This window comes from Heterocephalus glaber, unplaced genomic scaffold (genome assembly GCF_053883595.1).
Source record: "Heterocephalus glaber isolate CG9 unplaced genomic scaffold, H.glaber_assembly_v1.0 deba00001509, whole genome shotgun sequence".
Taxonomy (NCBI): domain Eukaryota; kingdom Metazoa; phylum Chordata; class Mammalia; order Rodentia; family Bathyergidae; genus Heterocephalus; species Heterocephalus glaber.
In genome coordinates, this window is record NW_028258325.1 from 4,435,735 (window position 1) to 4,456,991 (window position 21,257).

Sequence of the window (21,257 nt, forward strand, 5' to 3'; positions counted from 1 at the left end):
CACCAGAGGCGGGGGGCAAAATATGGGGCGGGGAGTGGGAGCAGCTGCTTTAAGGGGCTGTGGTCCCTTTGAGGCATGAAACACTTGGGAACTAGATACACATGACGGTCGCCCAACATTGCAAGTGTACTCAATACCACTGAATTGTACACTTGGCCACGGCTCGTTTATGTTACGTTGATTTCACCAAGATAAGAAAGAAAGTGAAGGATAGTAGCCCAAATGTGATGTACCCTAATTATATTGGGGACCACATCCCTCTGGGGGTCCCCAGCAGGAGCGCATCCCAAGGTCTCCCTGCTCTCGCTGGCTTCCTGGATGATTGTGTAAGATGCTGATAATCCCAGCACATTAACTCGTGGAGATAATTTCATTTCACAGCTGTCAGAGCCGCTGCAGCCTGTCCGTGCAGTCACATGTGTTGGGACTGAAGCTGTCTCCACTCCACTTCCAGGCAGAGTTGGCCAGGGAGGAAAGGGCCGGATGGGGGAAGAGCAGGCGGTGGGTGGGCAGCTGGACACTGGGGTCTGATCTGTGGATTCTCCTCTTGCTTTGTATTTGACAGCATGCTCTCTCTCACTCACGGGCTGTCTTTATAAGAGCCTTTGGCGACTGTTACCATGTGACACAGGATCAGGTTCAGAGAGTGGTATGGGTGTGAAGGAAAGCACACAGCCAGGGAGTACACAGCTGAGAAATGCTTACCCTTTTGCAGTACCCCTGTTTGTTTGGTGTGTTTTATTTGTGCATTTTAGATATACACAATGAGAGCATTCGTCATAGGGAATTTGTACCTGTCATGATATATCTTGCTTCTTTTTTTCCCATTCCCCTCCTCTCCCTCTCTCCCTTCAACCCCTCTTCCCCTCTCTATTTACAAAATCTTTGTACTGCTGTTTGAAATAAGGCGTGATTCAACATTCTTTCACTACAAAGCTATCCTCAGGGTCACCCCAGGGATGATGAAATGAGGGGTTTCAGGAAGTGTCCCTTTAGGTTATGTAACACAAAGGAACCACGGCGGCGGCATGCGGGGAGACAGGAAGACAGGTGGCTTGGTTGGAGCAGAGGCCGACAAGTGCCTTAACCTCTCCTTTTGTAAACGTGGGTAGTAAGAATGGCTATCATCGGCCTGTGGTGAGGACTACATAGCACACGACATGCCCATCGCTGGGCGTGATGCTCTGCAAACACGGGGCATGGTTGATCGGGCTCGGATTGTCACTCAGACCTGCTCTTCCTCTGTCTTGCTTTGCCACCCCACCACCCACCCAGAGGCCTGGGGACCATCCTAAACTCCCTCCTCCTCAGTCCAGACCACTGGCCTCCAAACCCTGTAGGTTCTGTATTTTTTCTATCTTTTTATCTGTCCTTTCTTGTCCATCCTAGATTAGGCTGACTCCCAGGTCTGTGAGCTTCCTTTTCCTTAAGCCACTGGGGAGCAAATATTTACTGATTTTCCAGCACATGCAAGGCCCGGAGGTGTGCTATTCAGGATCCCACCTGGATGCCACCACCACGCCCAGAGCTGAGCTCTAATGCACAGGGTAGTCCATCCCTGCAGGAGTCATGCCCTGTCCCTCTTCCTTCTGTCCCCAGAGTTCTGGGAGAGGGTCCATGTGGTGCCGGACTGAACTTCCTTGGGCCTGGACAGCAGCTAGTCTGCCCACCACCACCTCCAACAGCTCCCTTGGATGCAGGAATGGGTGCGTGTGGCTCGGTGACACCCACGAGTCCCCTTCATGCCCAGCATCCCCGAGTCCACTTGGAATTCGAGGGAAATTCCCCGGGTGATTTATCCTGCTCCAGCTGTCAGGAGCAGTCAAGTGGCAAATGTCTGCACTGATAGGGAAGGTGGCATTCTCTCCCCCCCCGCATAGTTGGGGTTCATGACACAACACGAACAGCATTTATGTCTTAATCCCTATGACACCAAAATTACCACTCTGGTGGTGGGGAACCGTAGCACTTAGACTTGAGGGAGTCATGCAGGGTTAGAGCTGGAAGGACAGTCACAGCCCTGTTCCTGATGACATCCTCCACATGTGGATGGATGAGCACCGGCCATCGTGACGGCCGGGGGGTGCCGGGGTTTATGCCTGCTGCCTCTCAAACCCTCACAGCCATGCAGTGAGATGGGTACCGGGAGGATGGGAAGGTTGAGGCTGAACGGGAGCACCCCTAAGATACGTCCACATCCGAGCCTTGCACCTGTGAATGGGGCTCTATTTGGAAATAGAGTTTCTGCAGGTGTAAATAAGTTAAGGGTCTCAAGATAAAAATCGTCCTAGATTTATATTGGGCCCTAAAACCAATGGCTGATGTCTTTGTAAGAGAAAGAACATAGAACTTGGAGACAGAGGCAGAGACTGGGGTGTTGGAGCCTCAAACCCAAGAGAAGCACCCAGGAGCCCCCAGAAATTGAAAGAAGTGGGAAAGAGTCTCCTGAGATCCTCCCGGGGAGCCTCACCCTGCCCACACCTTGATATGGGGCACTATTCTTCAGGACTGTGAACAAAAGAATCTCTGTTCTTTCATAACACTAGAGATTTGCTTCTTGGCCACAACCCCTGCAAGGGTAAGAAATGCCCAAGTCAGTTACCTGTCCAGCAGGTCTGGGTTTTCTGACAGCAGAATTCTTTCTTCCATTCAGGGGACCCCTAGGAGGGACTGAGTTGCTTGGTACTCACCCAGGTACAAGCAAGCACTTAATAAATGTGTGTCTATTGGCTCTTTCACCCCTGAGGCTGTGCAGCGGGTGCCGCTTTTTGACAGCTGCCTGGGAAGTAGAAACAGCTTTTGGGCTTTCGGGAGGTCAGCCTGGCAGAGGTGACAGGTGCTTGGAAAACCACTGTCATGTCCCCTCCTTGTTAGATTGGCCACAGGCGGGAGAAAGCAGAGTGACTTGCCTTGGGCACCTCTTTACCCTCTCCGGGGAGGAGTCTAGACCTCCCGGTGCTGGCTCCAGGCTTCAGAGTGTCCATGCTCGTCACTGTAACGTGTGGCTGGCAGTTCTAGGTGGTTCTGCTTCCTCCCCAGCTCACACCTTGGTTCTGACAGCAGCCTCCCCTCCTATCTCCTGCAGACCCCTCATCCATCTCAGCTTTCTGATGTGAGACTCAGCCCACAAAGGATGCTCCTGCAGGACATCCTGCCATAACTGGCTTCACACACTGATCCTTGTAACACCACCAGCACTGGAGGCTCACTGATGCCAGAGGAGGGGAAGACTGGGGTCCAAACCGCCTGGGCAATGAGGCTGGGCCACTTTCTTCCCTGCTGGCCTCCTCAGAGTCTGTCGCGTGACAACGTACTTGGGGGGCATCTCAGAGGAGCCCAATGCAACAGCAGGTGTGGTGTGGAAATGTGTCCGACTTGATCCTGGAATTTTTTCTGCTTTTCTTCTTTGGAGGAGCACTGTAGGTGCTGGGGCTGGGGTCTGACGTGGCCTAGAAGGTGACTCCAGATTCTAGAGCCCAGAACTTGGGCTCCTCAGCATCTGCATGGGTCTGGGCCCAGCTGTATAGCAATCAGTGGATGCCTAGAATCCCAATGGCAGCACTCCCTGTGTACACTGTTTATTCCTATGCATACACACCCATGATAACTGAGGAACCAGGTGCAGTCAGGAGTTAAGAGCAATAACTAATAACAAAACAGAACAAGTCTAAGAATAGGTTGCAACAAAAGTTATGTGAATGTGGCCTCTTTCTCTCAGAAAATATCTTACTATATTGTACTAACTCTTCTTATGATGTGAGACAGAAGCCCACATGATCAGAGGAAGAGAGATGGATGATGTGGGCATTGTGATGTGGCCTTAGGCTGCCACGAAAAGGTTACTGAACAAAAGCGTGGAGGTCCTATGACGGTTGATCTGATACCTCAGACAGTTAAGTGACTAACAGGAGGGTAATGTATACAGCAGGTGCACACCAGACAAAAGGGGTGATTCACCCCAGGGCTGGGTGGAGTGGGATTCTATTACATTATTCAGAATGCTGCACAATTAAAAACTTCCGAACACTTTACTTGTGGAATCCTTCATTTAACATTTTTGTTTCGCTGCCTGCTGCGCAAGCATAAGGACTCGAGTTTGATCCCCGGTACCAAAAAAAAAAAAAAAGATAAACATTTTTGGACCACAGTTGACCATGGGTACCTGAAACACTGGGAAGTAAAGAATGCATGGGGACAAACATTGTGCCACCGTGACTGCTCCTAGCCATGCCAGGCTCCAGCTTCTCATGCTTTGTGCTGTTTGTTCCTGGCACACCCCATCTTGATCTCTGTGCCTCTCTTTCCTCTGTGCTGGGCTCTGTCAACAAAGGTACAGCACCAGGATTGTGTCCTCCAGGAACTTATGTCTTCCCATGCATCGCTGAATGTGTGGACTTACATCTGGGCTGCCTTTATTTCCTCCCCACCTCCTCTTTGCCCTCCACTCTCTCCACCTCCTATTGTCCTGTTGTATTTTTCTCTCCGGTCTGCTTTCTCTCTAGACTCCAGGTTCCTTGAGGGAAAGGACTATTTATTTTCTCTGGTATTCCATTTAGGAAAATTTTGTTGACTGAAAAAATGATCATGGTAAAAACAGCAAAAGCTTATATCACTCTTCCTATGTGCCAAGTCCTGTTCTAACCTTTTCACATACTGCTAATAAAAATAGCCAGTCTTTAAGGAGCAGCTGCTATGGGCCAAAACCTTGTTTCAAGTGCTTAGCAAGTATTAATTCATCTTCACAACTGCATGGAATCTGGGTTAGCTGCTCAGGCATCCCACTGAGATGCTCTGGGCCAACACTCAGGCCTGGGACAAAGGACTCCAGGGGCACCTGGACAACAAATGACAACTAAGTAAATACTAAGAATAGCCCGTGCCCACTTCTGGAAAGGGTGTCCAGGATCCAAGATCTGGATGCACCTTCTTATATTATGGTGTACAGGGCCTTCCAGGAAGAAACAACAGCAACTTCTTCCAGTGCCCTTATTGGGGGAGGGGAACAGCCAACGCTGTGTCCAGAAATGGCAACTTGGAAAGTACAACTCTCAGTGTCATCATTGTGTGCAGCGTTTGTGCAGAGCTTTGGAGGGCACAAAGACTCGTTCATGTGCCACCTGTCCCATCCTTGAGGTGTCCTAGGCTGTAGTTGTAGAAACAGGTCTAGGGAGGCCAAGGGCATATACAGCCATGGAGACGGTGAGTGGTGACCCTGGACTGAAATGGCATCTCTAAAATCTGAAGCCTGCAGCTCGATACAGCTGCTCCATTATTACCATGAAAAGCAGCTCTGTTTGTAGCACCAGTAGTTGCCACACTAAAGCAGCCATGTATTGAGCATCTATCCTGTGCCAGAAAGCACATTCTGTGTATATATTACTTTCTCCCTGGAATGCAAACCAACAGAGGACTGCTAGATGCCAAGACAATGCTGTCTCACGGGCTTTACCTCATCCTATCCTCAGGAGGACCTTAGTGATGAGAGGGCTATTACTATGTCCATTTCAGGAAACTGAGGCTTGGGGAGATTAAGCCAAATGCTCAAGGGGACCCGGACAATGAGGCTCTGAGCTGTAAGTGAACCCAGCCTCTTCCAATTTCCTGGGGCAATCAGAGTGACGGCCAGAACCTAGCTCTCACTCCTGCAGGGACCACTTATTCTCCATCAATTCAGGCTACCTTTATGTGTAAAACAAAAGCCATCCACACACGGTACTGTGCATTGTTTATGTATCTTATATTCCAAAATCTTCCCGTGACCAGTGGAGTAAACTTGATAATTCAGTTGGAACCAAACCCAAGAGTATGTACGAAGAGCTTGAAAGTGTGCAGTTGAGGAAATTAGGGTTTCAGCATAGCCCAAAAGAAACATTAGTGGTTTTCACCACTAATGTGCACATTAGTAAGGATGGCTTGAAAGCCTCTGGAATCTGGTCCTCGCTCACGCTCCCCCGGGGCCTCTCCCCTTCCCTGCTGACTCCCCAGGGCCTGCAGCAGTGCCAGGCACATGGCGTGTGCTTAGTGGATTCCCACGAACATGCTGGGTGGGCACGGGTGCCATGGGACTTTGGCTGTGCCCAGCATGGCCCAGGGGTGTGGAAGATCATCCTCACCTCAGTATCTCCACCAGCAGCTGAGCAAGTTTAAAATGGAAAACGAGTTTAATTCCAAGGGACATCAGGGATTCTCATAACTGGCCTTCCAGGAGAGCAAGGGCATGCAGAGTCTCCTGAAAGAGGTTGTCTTTCTTCCCCTCAGAGATGTAAATATGCATTTGGTGGAATTTGCCACCCATGCAGAGTTTCTTTCCTCATTAGACTAAAAATATGAAAAAATACAATAACCTCCTCAATTATTGTTCTCAGCCTGCTGCTTTAGCTCTGTGAATATTGCTGCGGGTTGGATGGCTGCAGCCAAGTGTGAAATGCCATTCAACATCCAGCCTGTGGGTCCACAGGGATTCTGGCCCTGGTTCTGCAGGTCTGTACTCCCTGCTGGACCCTGAACGTTGCACCGTGTATCCGAGCCAGCAAGGGCCTTGGAGATCAGTTCTCTCCTTCCCAAAATGTTACAGACACGGAAGCCAAGGCCTGTTGGAGTTCTCCAGTGTCATCTGGCCCAGCCAGGATTAGAACTCATTTCTCCTTCCCACTGATGCTGTCACGGCAAGACCATGCCTCCAGCGTGACGTTGCAGCCTCAGGGCGGCCAGGACTGTGCAGCCAGCCCTCCCTGGACACCTCCACCTACAGGCCCCATGGACACGGCACACTTCCCTGACCCAGCCAGACGCCTCCCTCCCGGACAGCCCTCTTTCCTCTCTTCTCAGTCTCAGTCCTTGCTCCGTTGGATCTCTGATTCTAGTCCTGTTGCCCTCCCCTCCTCTCCACCTCTCTGCTGGCCCTTTTTCGTCTCTGCCTGCACTCACGCCAGCTCCCTCGCTCCCCTGATGGCCTCCAGCCTGGTGCCATTTACCCCCACCTCCGCCTGCCCCAAGAGACCTCCGAAAGTCAGTGGATCCATGAAAGGAGAGGTCAGGGCTGCAGAGGAGTTGCTGCTCAGCCTCAGCTCCATACTTGTAAGTTTTACCTTAAATTATCGTTGTAGTACTATTTCCACATTCAAATCACATGCTACAGTCATTAAAAGTTTTCCTATTTCCTATACAAGAAATTTCACAATGCTAGCCTGAAAACTTCCTCAAACAGGCCCCAGCCATCCCAACCACAGCCTCATAGCTGGCTACTGTCCTCAGTTCAATCACTGTGCCAACTTCAAAGAAAAGGACATGCATTATTTTAAACCTTTTATGATTGACCTTCCTGATAATCTTTACCCTGTTTTCATGAACTCCTATTCATACTTCAAGACTCAGGTGAAATTTCATCCCTCCCTGAGTATTCATCACGTCTCTTATTATGATTCCCCCATTCCCCTCTTTCATCCTCTCTCAGTCCAGGATCTCCATCTATGTCCTAGATTCTTTCCCACTCTTGTCTATTCCTCCTTGCAGCACCAATCATGTAGAATTTCAGCAAATGGGATTCATATCCAACTTCCTCACTGGGCTGTGAGCTCTGGGGGACAGGGACATGACTAAGTCAGCTTCAGGTCTTCAGGGTTATCATGAAGCTGGTCTAGAAGCAGATGCTCATCGCATCTGAGTAGCAGAGACTTTGAAGTCCCTGAGTCCTGGCTGCTTTGGCTGGCTGTCAGTCACCAGGCAAGTACTTCAGCTGTGAGCAAGCCTTGGAGTTCACAGAATGAAGTAACATATGTGATAATGTGTGTGCTTAGTTCCGAGACTGCCACAAAGCAAGTTCCCAACAGATGTGAGCTGAGTTTTAGTATGTCAACTCATTATTGCATGGCCAGTGAGAGGCATAAATGGGAAGTACATGCTGCACACGTTCCCCAAATGACTCAAGACCTCAGTCATCATTCTTTGCATTACAGTGAACCAAGAAGCTGTGGGGAGCAGAGATAAGCAGCATGCCCTGCCTCTCTCTGAATCCTCAGGGCTAATTTAATTTTCTCTGGTCTTAGCTAGCGGGATGAACTGAGGTATCACACTTGTACATGTTAATTTGAGATAAAAGAAACCACCACACTAGCCTGATAATTTCTCTCTTTCTAGGGGTGTGAATAGCATTAATAATAACAGAAAACTGATTTCATTAAAGTGTAAGAAACCACTCAGCCCTTGACCATTAGGATTTCAAAATCTGCATGGGAAGAGGAAGAGGAGGAGAAGTTTAACTGGCTGATGGATAAACAGGAAAGCTCTGATGAGATGCAGAAATAAATCCTGATCAAATACCAGAAAATGGCTTCATGTTAAATGTATCCAATTCAGCTAGCAGACTGAAAAAAAAGGTTTTTATGGACAGTGATGTTCTATCTGGAGGCACAGATTAGATCAGTGCATTTTACAAAGTTAATATGTGAGGCTGGAGATAAGCTTCCAACTAGCATCTCATGACGGTGGAAAACTTACTTTCCATACTGGTTGAATATCCCTTCTCCACAATGCTTGGGACCAGAAGTGTTTTTGAATTTATTTCTTCCCCCAAGGCTCTGGAGTATTTGTATGTGTAAAATGAGATATCTGATGATGGGACTCAGCTCTAACATGAAATCCTTTAGGTTTGATACACACATTACACACGTAGCCTGAAGGTAATGTAAACAACATTTTTAGTGCACCTGTGTTTTGACTGTGATCTGTCATGAGGTCAAGTATAGATTTCTTTCACTTATGGCATCATATCAGCACTCAAAATGTTTTGAGTTTTGGCGTAGTTTGGATTTCAGGTTTTCAGGTTGAGGATGCTCAGCCTTAAGGCCACTCCCTAAAAGGATTCCGCATTCTCTGTTTGCCAATGTAATGAATGCTCTTTACCATTTCTCTCTGAGCTTGCTATAGAAACCCAAAGCCCTACTGTGGCACACAGATACTGTAGTCTGACCACGCCTAAAGTCCCTCCTCCTTGCTTGCTTTGTTCAGCAAATCCACTGTGCAGAGAAAGAAAAATCCACAGAACCATATTTGCTGAGGACACACAAACTTTCCTTTGGTTCTGTTGGCCAAGTTCCTCTGGGCCTTGGCAAATGCAGCTCTGTCTCCCTGCAATGCTTTCACATTCCTTTTACGGAACAGCACTGACTCATTCTCAAGTAACTTTCTTAGCCACATTACTTAGGGCTCTTCCAGTCTAACTCATCTACCCCATCATGGTCTCTCTTTTCCACTGGAATTCTCCTAAAGATCTCAAATGAATCTGCTGTGTTTACAGTGTAGAAGTTGGAGTGTCACATCTGGCCTAACAATGAGAGGAAGCTGGTTAATCTGTACCAACATATGGCTCTGGAACCCCACGGTCTTGAAGTCTGGAGGTCAGGAGCCTCCTGCACAGGCAGGGATGTGAGTACTGGCTCCCCCTGGGGGTGCCATGGAAAGAAGACAGGAATAACCCAGAGAGGGCAAGATTGCATCTAAAATGCTTAATGAATGCTAAAGGCAGTGTGTGGGCTTCAGTGAGGGAATTGAACCTCTGTTTGTCCAGGTACATGGGGAATTTGCATCCACACACAATTTCTTTTCTGCAGCCTCACTATGTACTCATGAAAGAGATTGGGATAGGAAAGGAGACCACAGAAGCTTGCCTTGAGGACATAGGGCCTTAGGGGAGAAAACAGCCAACACTTCTGAAGAGGCCTGGTGCCCTTCCTCAACCCATTTCTCAATGCCCTGATGGAACGGAGGCCTTAGGCTACTGGCAGAATGGCAAAAGACTCTATCACTACAGGGTATGGACAAATATTCATGAGGGAAGGGGATGGTACAGAAAAATAACCTCTGCCATGGGAAAAGGACAGAAAACCATCCTGGGCCCAGACAGCTAGTGGTTCCTACTGTTGGGAGAGAGGCAAGATAAATACCCCTGAGATGCTCAAGACCCATAGACACAGAACCTGAGGCTGAAGCAAAACAGCTAACACCACGATTTGCCCCCAACCACCCCAGGCAGCTGGAGTCAAGAACCAGGAAACAGAAACCTATGACAGAAGAAAAAAAACATGAAGAGGTCCAGGTCTCCAGGCAAACTCTCAAGTGAAGGTGGAACAGGAACACTGAGGCAAGCCCTATGGGATCTCAATATCACTGCAGAGGTTGTGTACTGAAAACAACCATGACAATAAGGAAACCCAAATCAAACCCAGCGGTGGATTAAACTGACTAGGTCCTCCCCAGACACAACTGAAGGCAAGGAGCACAGATGCCATGGTCATTCCAGGCGTAAAACTGGTCTTACATTTGATGTCTAAACTTTAACCAAAAGCTGGAAGACACTAGACAAAGCCAAAACCAAACCTCACTGTAAAGAGAAAAAGAAATCAAGAGAACCATGTCCAGATGGGAACCAGAAGTTGAAGCTAACAGACAAGGAATTTAAAATATTTCAAAGTTGCTAGCGGAAAAGTGGAGGGCACATATTAACACAGGAGGATTTCAACAGAAAGAGGGAAACTATATAAATAATCAGATGAAAATGCTAAACCCCAATGAACTTAGTGCTTGGAATGAAGATGCCTCTGTCAGGATCACACAGAGACCTGAGGAGAGGTCAGAAGAAGCAACCTAAAGTGAAATTCTGAGAAAACAAAGTAGGGAAAATAAAAGAACAGAGTATCTAAAGGCTGTGGAGTAAAATATCAAAAGCCTAACATACACATGATTGAAATCCCGGAAGCAGCGTGAACAGGTAAAGAGTGGGTCAGAAAAAAATATTTACAGAGATAATGATGAAGAATTTTCCAGAAATGATGAGTTATCAGACTAGATATTCAAGAAAGTCAGAGAGCATCAACTGGAATAAATGTAAAAAAATGAAAACAAAATTCAATACATTCAAGTATATCATATCTAAAACAAAAGATACAGAGAAAATCTTGAAGGCAGCTCAAGGAAGAAGCCATTGTACATACAGAGGAACAAAGATAGGAAATGCTGCAGATTTATTATCAGGAATAGTTGCAAGTCAGGAGCAATGGGAGACATATTTAAGTGCTAAAGGAGAAAAAACTATTAATTTAGAATTATGTATCCAATTAATATATGTTTTAAAAATGCAAGAGAAATAATTTCCCAATGCAAAAATTGAAAACAGGAAAGAATTAATTACCATTAGATTTTCATTGCAAGGAAATGAAGCCTGCAAGTAGAATTGAAGCTACACAAGGAGTTGAAGAATATCGAAAATGAGAAAAAGAGAATAAATATACAAAGTTTTTCCTTATTTGAATACTGAAAATGAGAAAAAGAACATAAATATACACAGTTTTCCTTCTTTTTAACCACAACAAAATGTAATTAGATACTAGAAGCAAAAATAAAATCAGTGAATTATGTATTTATAGCAAATAAAACAAATGATAGGAGGCAGGATTTAAGAATATATTATTATGAGATTTGTATATCGTACATATTTCAAAGTAGATTCTGATTAATTGGTAATGTATATATTGCAAATCTAAGACGATTTCTGTATTTCTTTAAAGTACAAATACTAAGCTAATAGAGAAATTAGAGCAGAATCATAAATAATAATGACCAAATCTCAGATAAGGCAGAAGAAAGGGAACAAAGATTAAGTGGTATGAATGGAAGAAAAAGCAAGATGATAGCTTAAAACCCAACCATATCAATAATTACATTAAGGACAAATGGTATAATGTCAATAAAAAGAAAAGGCTGTTTGGCTACATAAAAAAGACTGGTTATAGGAAACCTACCTGAAATATAAAGATACCAAGATGGGGTAAAAATAAAAGATGGGAAAAGATATTGTCAGGGCCGTGGTAGAGCAGGTTTATGCTGGCTCACCAGGGCTCACTGTCATTGTGCGTGAGGATGTCATGTTGGTAACTGAAGTCAGCCACAGTGGGAGTGCTTGTATCACTGAAAACACCACAATCTACAAATCAAGACTTTCTCTTTTGTTCACTGGAGAACTACTTGCTAAACATTTACCAGCACACTAATGAATATATCATGCAAAGACTAAAGAAAGCCAAATTTGGTATGCTAATATAATTGGGCCCTCTGTACTTACTGGTTCTGCATCCACAGGCCAACCAACCACGAAATGAAGATACTCAGAAAATAATTGCATCTGTTCTGAACATGTAAAGACTTTTTCCTCGTCATTATTCCCTAGGCAAATAGAATAAAAGAACTTTTTCATGGAGTTTCTTTGTATTTACTCCGTGTTATAATCATCTAGAGATGATGTAAAGTAAAGGATATAGGAAGATGTACAGAGGTTATATGGGAATACTGTACCATTTTACATGGGGGATTTGAGCATCTGTGAATGTTGGTATGCTAGGGATGGGGTGGGGTCAGTCCAGGAACCAGTCTTTCATTGAGTCCCAGGGACAATTGTGTCAGACAATGTAGACTTCAGAACAAGGAATAAGAAGGACATGATATAATGACAAATTGGGCAATTTACCAAGAAGATATAAACCATCCTACACATGTGCACATCTTCCAACACAGCATCAAAATACACAAGACAAAACGGAAGTGCAAGGAAAAATAGGGAAATTTACAATTCTACTGAAGTTAGGAATGTCAACACTCTTATCTTAGTTACTGGTATAGAAGTAGACAGAAAATCAATATAGACATAAAAAAGACCTAAGCAACACTACCAAACATCTTGACCCAACTGACATTTAAAGAACACATGAGATGCAAGAAAGTACACATTATTTGCAAGTATGCAAGGAATATTCACCAAAATATGCCATGTAGACCACAGGACAAACTTTGTCAATTAAAAAGAACCTCACAGAATTAAGTTGGATCTCAATAACAGAAAAATATATGAAGAATATACAAATATTGCAGGAATTTTTTTTTTTTTTTTTTGGTACCAGGGATCAAACTCGGGTCCTTGCGCTTGGGCAGCAGGCTGCGAAACCACTGAGCTAAATCCCTGGCCCTGCAGGAAATGTTTGTAACTGAAAGAAAATGAAAACATAACATATCAAAACTTGTGGGGCACAGTTAAGGCTAGGCTTGAAATTTATAGCACTGAATGCTTACATTGCAACAGAACACAAGTCTGAAATTAGTAGACTTCCACCTTAAGAAAACAGAATAAGAACAAATGAAGCCCAAATTAAGTAGCAAGAAGAAAATTATGAAGAGAGGAAAAAATCAATAAAATGGAAAATAGAAAAATAAGTGAATTCAGTAAAGATTAAAAACTGGCTCACGCAAGGACCCAAGTTCAATCCCCGGTACCAAAACAAACAAACAAAAAAACCCCCCAAAAAACTGGCTCATTAAGCAAATCAATAAATAGGATAAACTAACCAGAATGGCCAGGAAAATCAGAGGGAAAAGTGCAAATAACCAATTTGGGAATGAAAGAGGGGCCATCGTTGTGGAATCTACTCTCATTAAAAGAATAAGAAGGGAGTATTATAAATAACGTATGCCCAAATATCTGAAAATTTAGATGAAATAGGCAAATTCTTTGAAAGATGTAAACTACCAAATTTTGCTTAAAATTTACTTATTTGTAGAAATTTGAATTCACATTTAAAAACTTTGTGGCAAAGAAATCTCAGGCCTAAATGTCTTCACTGGACAAGTTTATCAAGTCATGTAGAAATAATCCCAATTCTGCACATTTTTTTCAGAAAACAGAAGCAAAGGGAACATCTCTCAACTTGTCTTATGTTGCCAGCAGTATGCTGATACTCAAACCACTCAAAATTGTTATGGGAATATAGATGAATATTCCTCATGAATGTAGATGTAAATATTGTGAACAAGATATTAGCAAATTGATTCCAGCTACATAAAAAAGGAATGCCATCATGACTAATGGGGTTTATTCTGGGAATGTTCAGGCTGGTTCAGCATCTCAAAATCAACAAAGTATTTCAACAGAGTATAGAAGCAAAACCATCTCATTATCTCAATAGATCCAGAAAGCCTATTTGGCAAAATTCAACGTGCATTTATGATTTAAAAGAAACACCAAAACTGGAAATAGAAGGAATTTCTTCCACTTGATAGGGAACATTTACAGAGAATTTACTATTTAATCTCAGGTACTCAAGAAGCTGAGGCAGGAAGATCATAAGTGTAAGGCCAGCCCGGGCAACTAAACAAGACCCTGTCTCAAAATAAACATTTTAAAAAGGGCTAGGGATGTAGCTCAGAGTGCTTGCCTGGGCTGATGAGACCTTGGATTCAATTATCAGTGGTTTAACTACCACCACCACCACCACACAGCTGACTTAACACTGGATGGTAAAATATGAAATGCTTTCTAACTTAAATCAGGATCAAGACAAGTTTGTCAAATGTTCTAGCTAAGGTCACAGGACAAAGGGAGGAAGATACATACAATGAAAAAGAGGAAATAAAACTCTACCTTCAAACATGGTTGTATATGTAGAAATCTCAAGAAACAAATAAAAATGATGGATGAACTCTGGCAGACAAGGGCAGAGTACTGGATTTATAAATTTATTGGTTAAATTTCCTGTGATTAAAAATTGACTAAGAAGCTCAAGGACCCGAGTTTGATCCCCGGTACCAAAAAAAAAAAAAAAAAAAAAAAAAAAAAAATAATTGACTAAGAGAAGCTGCTAGAACTGATAAATGAATTTAGAAAAGTCACAAGATATAAGGTCAATATAAAAATCAATTATATTTCTAAAAATTTGAAATTAATGATTGAGAACTTACATTTTAAAATAGTAACATCAGGAGTAGCCCTCCAAATTCTCAATACCTAAGTACAAGTGTAACAAAATGTGTGGCAAATCTGTATGCTGAATACTATACAGCGTGGAGGAAAGAATTCAAGATGATTTAATACCAGTATCTGGAAAAATATTCTATGCTCATGGTTGGAAGATTCCACACTGCTATGCAGGCACTTTTCTCTGGAATGAAACATAGATTCAATGCAATCCCAACAAAAATCCAGCCAAAGTGCTTTGTGTTGTTTTTGTAGAAATCAGCAACTTGGTTCTAAAATTTATGTGGAAAGGCAAAGGATGTAGCAAAGGGTCCAGCACAGCCAAGATAGCTTTGAGAAGAAGAAAAGGGCTTGAAGGATTCTCAGTTCTTGATGTCAAGTATTATTATGAAGCTACATGAAAATGTGATTCTAGCTAAAGCATAAACAAACAGATTGATGAAACAGAACAGAATTCAGAAATAGACTCTGGCATTTATGGCCAATTGAGTTTTGACACAGTTGCAAAGGTCACTTATTAGAAAAGTGAAAATATTTTCAACGCATAGTACTGGAAGCCTGAGAAAGCCAGTGCCACACCACCTATCATGTTCCAAAATTAACTGGAAATGGACTGCACCTCTACATGCAAGGCCCCAAAGTATTGCACTTCCATGAAGAGTGGATGAGAAAATCTTTGTGACCTCCTGTAAGAAAAATAGGGTTACTTGTAACACCAAACACATGCTCAATAAATGTAAAGGTGCAAAACTGGACTTCATCAAATTACAGCTTTTGCCTTTTAAAAGATTCTTTTAAGACACTAGGATGCCAAGCCATGGACTTGAAGAAAATATTTGCAAAATACATATCTGATAAAGGAAATATAAAGAACCCTTAAAACTTAATAATTAAAAAACCAACTCAACAAACAAAAAATGATGGATGAACTCTGACACATAAGGGCGGAGTATTTGATTTACAAATTGAGACTATTTGGTTAAATTTCCTATGAGATGTTTAATGTACAGCCTCATCATTAGAAATCAAGGTTTATATTACCCTAGTATTAGAAATAACTGACTTCTTTTGGTTACCTGTTCACAATAAAAATTATTATAAGGGAAAAGATCCCCCCAAATCCAAAAAATTACCGGGCAAATGCTTTGAACAGATACATTGCACAAAAGATGCATGGGCAAACAGGCAGGTAAAAAATGCTCAGCACCGTATGGAGTGGGGGTTTGCAAGTTAAATCCACTCCCCACCTATCTGAATGGCTAGCAACACCAACAACAGGACGATATCAAGGACTGGCAAGGATTCTGGGCAGCTGGATCTCTCCCACAGTGCCTGTGGGAATGTAAAACGGTCCAGTCACCAGGGAAATGTCGGGCAGTTTCTTAGAAAGTTAAACCTACACTCACCATATGATCTGGTGACAGTCCTACTCATAAGTAGTTATTATGGAGAAGTATAAACTTATCAGGTAGTTACTATGGCGACGCGAAAACTTCTGTTTGTACAAAAACCTGTTTGCAAATGTATATGAATGCAAATGGTTTTATGAGTAATTACATAACCTGGAAACAACTCGAAAGCCCCTCAGGGGATGATGAATGGGCAATTGTGTGTGTATTCACCGACGGAGTTCTGCTCAATGAAAGACAGGAAGAGGCTGCTGGGACACATGGCATGAGCAGAGCTCCCACACATCATTCTGAGGGAAAAGGAGATCAGAAGGCTCTGCCCACATGGCTCCCCACCTATACCTTGGTTGCCAAGGACTGCACACAGAGGGATCAGTGAGGTGCAGGACTTTGTCTGTCTCAGCTGTGGTGCTTACATGGCTGTATGTGTTTGTCTGAATCAAAGAACTCAGTAAAGAATACATTTTAGGACATGAGAATTATCCCTCAAAAGAAATCTTACACTACAAAATAGTTCGCAGATTTTTAAAGTGACCACGTCTATCACCAGCGAAGGCATGGGTATTGCCGGTTTCGTTCACAGTTGTCATTTCAGTCTCTGGAACACTAGGTGCTCCCTGAAGAAAGGGAGGGAAGGAGTAAGGAAGGAGGGAAGGAAGGAGGGGAGGAAGGAGGGGAGGAAGGAAGGGCAGGTTCCCACAGAAGACAAGGGGTAGGAGTCCCACTGACCCAGGGTTGAATGCTGGCCTTGCCACTTTCTGTGGTGCAGGAAGCCGCCTCCATGTCCTTAGCTGCAGTTATTTCTACAAGGAGAGTGTGAGCATTTCGCCAAGGGGACCCACCCTGGCATCTTGATTTCCTCGCCCAGCCTCCTTGGGGGAGGAGCTGATATGCAGCGAGGACCAACCAGCTCTGCACCTGTGCCATCTTCTCCCAGACACCTGCACCAGTAGGAAAGTAGGACTCCTTTGGGATTGTTTCCCTCACTAGACTGTGTGCTCCGTCAGGCCAGGGATGGTCAGCCGTGGCTCAGGCTCCCACTTACATCCCAAATGAGCAACCACAGCGAAGGACTGATGCTGGCAACAGCAAGAGGACCAGCTATCAGTGTGGAGTGCCCGTCATCCTCAGGCACTGTGCCTTCTGCCCTGAGGACAACACACTGTCACTGACCACCGTGGGGCACACTGTGAACGATGCCAATCCCACTTCCAGGTGAGGACACCGGGAGCCCCTCTGTCTGGGAGTCAGCATTTCCTGAGTGTCTCCTGGCTGTGAACACGTAATGCATTGTGATGGGTGACAAGATTGACCCCAGCCCACCACCCAGCCACCAGGCAGGAGACATCAAATTTGGCCCACAGTGAGGCCTCACGTCCTCTGGCCCCACCCTGGACAGCCTAGCCTCCATGGCTACTCCAAGGTCACCCTCATGAGTCGCATCATGACAGTCCTGGTACTGACCTCTCTCTGGCTCCTCTGGATCTTACCAGGGTACCCGAGGCCCATGCTCTGGTGGCCTGGCTCCTCTCTCTCTCCTTCTTAGTTTTTAAGCTATGAAAAGTGGCCCTGCTAGTTCTCCCAGCACATAACAATTCCACCCCCATTTGCCTTTCTCTCTGTCTGCATACTGCTCCCTGTCCTGACCCAACAGAACACACACTTTGAGTCCAGCTCAGGCTGTCACCGTGTCTAAAGGCTCATCCTGAAATTGTCCATGAAAGATGCACCTCCCCTCTTCCCGGACGACTCCTCCTGTGGCCACCTGCCTTCTCCCTTGACTGTGATCTCCAGACTTCGCTCACACATCTGCCCACCTCACCACCAGTTCTGAGCTTCATGCCCGCAGCTGGATGCCCCTTCCGGTCTCCGGTCCTCCGCTGCACTCTGTAAATGTTTGTCATGTGTAAACTCAGCTCTCTTGCTCCTCAAATTCACAAACTGAAGCCCTAGATGGTGGCTAGAACATTTCTGATTTCCAATCTGACACATTTGAGGGTTTTCATCCCCTCTCCAATTGTGAATCCCATCTGCTCTTCTAATGAATGAAAATTCAGTTCTATGCAAATGCGTCTTGCAGGATCATCCCTAGTGGGCAACCTGTGGGGACTTTACTCATCAGCTAGTTCCCTGAATCTGGGTTTGGAACATTCTGGGAGCTTGCTATTGAGCCTGTGAACTGGGCAGCTCAAATGAGTGAAGTGGGCAAATCTGTCACTTGGCATCAGGAATTCACATCCCCGGGACCTGCAGGATTAGACTCCAGTGAGACAGACTCCCTTTCTCCCACCCTCTGCACCAGACTCACTGCCTGTAGTGTTACCACAGCAGCCTCTGAAACACAACCATGTGGAATGCCAGGATGCCCACAGAGCCACGCAGATTTCCTCTGGGCACTTGTTCATTAACTCAGGCCAGAGGCTCTTTGAATTAGGATGGCAGCAGCTGTAAATCTTCTGCACAGCTTGGACACCAACTTCTGTCTCATCGGAGAGACACAGCTTTTTGCTTCTAGAGCTCTGTCAAGAAGGCAACAGTCTGGCCTTCCTGTTGTGGGAAGGGGCAGGGATGTACAGGATGAAACACAGCAGCAGATGCATAGCAGGGCCACAATACTCGGGTTTCCTTCCTCTTGAAGGTGGGGAGCTGCCTCATGCTCAGTGGGAGGCCAAGTGGAGTCTCTGTGGGGTAAATGTGCAGGGTTCGGTGTCAAAGGCAGGGCGGGTGGGCCCGGTGGGAAATGGCCCTGAACTTCTCCAGTGGACCAGGATCAAATTCCTTGAGCTCAGTTTGCTTTCTGGAAACAGCCTGAAGACAGTCACAGCTACTTTGTAGGATCATGGAGGAGGCTGCCAATGGGGGCTCCTGCCTGCTGTCTGGGGTCTGTGTCCTCAGCATGCACTGTGGGTATCTCGTGCCCTTGGTGTCTAGTATGGTACTCCTGTGTCCCTGCTGGTGTGCCCTCTCCTACATTCCCAGCATCCCGCCCGGCCTCTGCTGCGCCATCTTAGTGCTTGGACCGCGGCCATGAGCACATGCAGTGTACATTGCTCCCAGACTCTTGAACACCTAGCTACTCTGAGGCCCCATGGAGATCTTGTGTTCAGACTCATCACCCAGGAGCCCCATCACCCCACAAGCCTGTGGCTGCTGCTATGTTCTCCCTACAGTGAACCCAGGTCTATAATCCGTCAGCTGCACAATGCAAACACCCGAGCAGCCAGCATTGCCCCTCCTCACTCTGTTCCCCGCCTGATCAGTCCCCGAGTCCTGCTTGTCTCTTTTCTCTTGAGTCTAAAGGCAGTGATCACCTTGGTCAGTTGCAGCAGTGCCAGATCCTTCTGGAAGGGACTTCAGAAAGGTGGTCAGCAGGGAATGCCTGTAGCAGTGAGTATCCAGTGTCCCAGGGACACCTTTTCGGAAAACTAACTCAGGAATGTGCACAGCTTCCGGCATTTCTGCTAAGGGCAGCCCCTGTCACTGAGGCCAGGCGGACAGCACCGCAGAGCTCGGTGCTCATCGTCACACCAACCTGGGTCTGAGTCACCAACCATGTCCACTTGAAGTCACGCTGCTCTCCAAGCCTCTGCTCCCTCACCTATAAACAGGAATAAATGACTCCATCCGCCTATTCCCGGGCAACCAGTGAAGTTACGGATGGGAAGTACTTAGCTCAGGGCCTGATACACAGCAAACACTCAAAACCATGTTCTTACCATTGCTTCCTGACCAACTTAACTTATCTAAGTGGACTCTGAATTTCTACAAATCTGCTCATACAAACTGACAGAGCAAACAGACCGCTACACCAAAAGCTCTTGGGTGTATTTACTTTAAAGCTAAGTTGTCCTCACATCCCCAAAATACACGTGAGTGGGAAAAAAACCAATAATGACAAGACCTCCATGGTGGTGACTTCTGTACAAAAAGAAACAGAGCAGCAATAAAGCATACTGAGGGTCCGGAGAGCCAAGATCTCCAAAACAGCCATCAGGTGTTCACGGATCAGTTGACCTGGCAGGAACTCTCCTGGCCCCAAGGGGGAGCTCTGAAGGAGCAAACCAGTTCCGGACACAAAATTCTCGACCACACAGCCTTTCTAGGAAGGAGCCCTAAGGAAGATCTGTGGATGGACAACAGTGGAGCAGGATGGGGACCCTACATGCAGAGGTAAGGTGCCCAGAGAAAAATAAGGAAGGAGAGCCAGGAACTCTCAGATGGTTTTAGGTTTTAATACTCCATAAAACTACACAATGATGGATTCCATTTACCTAGCAAATCTCTCCTGATCCATATCTTCTTCTAAAAGTTCAAGAAAACATGTTTCACTTCAAAAATAAATGACTGAAAAGTATCAAAGTCATATTTCATATAATATTATTATAATACTGTTACAATGAAAGCACACTAGAAAGTTGTGCCAACAAAACAGATAAAAAGTTTGCAAACTTTTTCAAAAGAGGTCAAAAGCATTGCGGTTGGTTGTATCATGCATGGTCCCCAGTGGATCATGCCTTTTGGTATCCATGGCCCTGGGGTCCCTCCCACAGGGTTGGTCATGTGATTTACTGTGGCCAATTGAAGCTCAGGAATGAGGAACAAGCAGTCTTGGGCAGTATGTGGAGCTTGGGTGCACCATTTTGAAAGTGGTCCACCAGCTGAAGATGCTCATAGGCGTCCTTTGATGATGGGAGATGACATGAAGAGAGGTCTGCTCATCTCTGCTGACCCCACCCCTCCAGCTAAATGCATGTGCTTCAGTGAGCCCAGCCAGATATAGCAACCTCCCCCAACCAACACAGATGAATAATACATTGTTATTGTTCCAACCCTAAGTTTTGACAAAGTTTGATACACAGGAATTGATAGCTAATATAAACATTCAGAATTAAAAGTAAAGACACGAAGAAAATTAAACAAAACATGAAAAGCAACCTAAGAAATCAGGCAAAAGAATACCAGAAAATAAATAGAAATAAAAACAAATTGTATCAGAAAAAATTTCACTGGAAAACACACAAAACAAATGAACACAATAAATAAAACCTTCAGAG

At 45.1% G+C, this 21,257-nt stretch overlaps 1 protein-coding gene across 17 annotated transcripts in view; it reads right to left on the reverse strand.

Annotated features, from left to right (window-relative positions):
• Stk32b (serine/threonine kinase 32B) overlaps positions 1-21,257 on the reverse strand; it is a 332,979-nt gene that overhangs the window by 63,131 nt on the left and 248,591 nt on the right. The window lies entirely within an intron of this gene.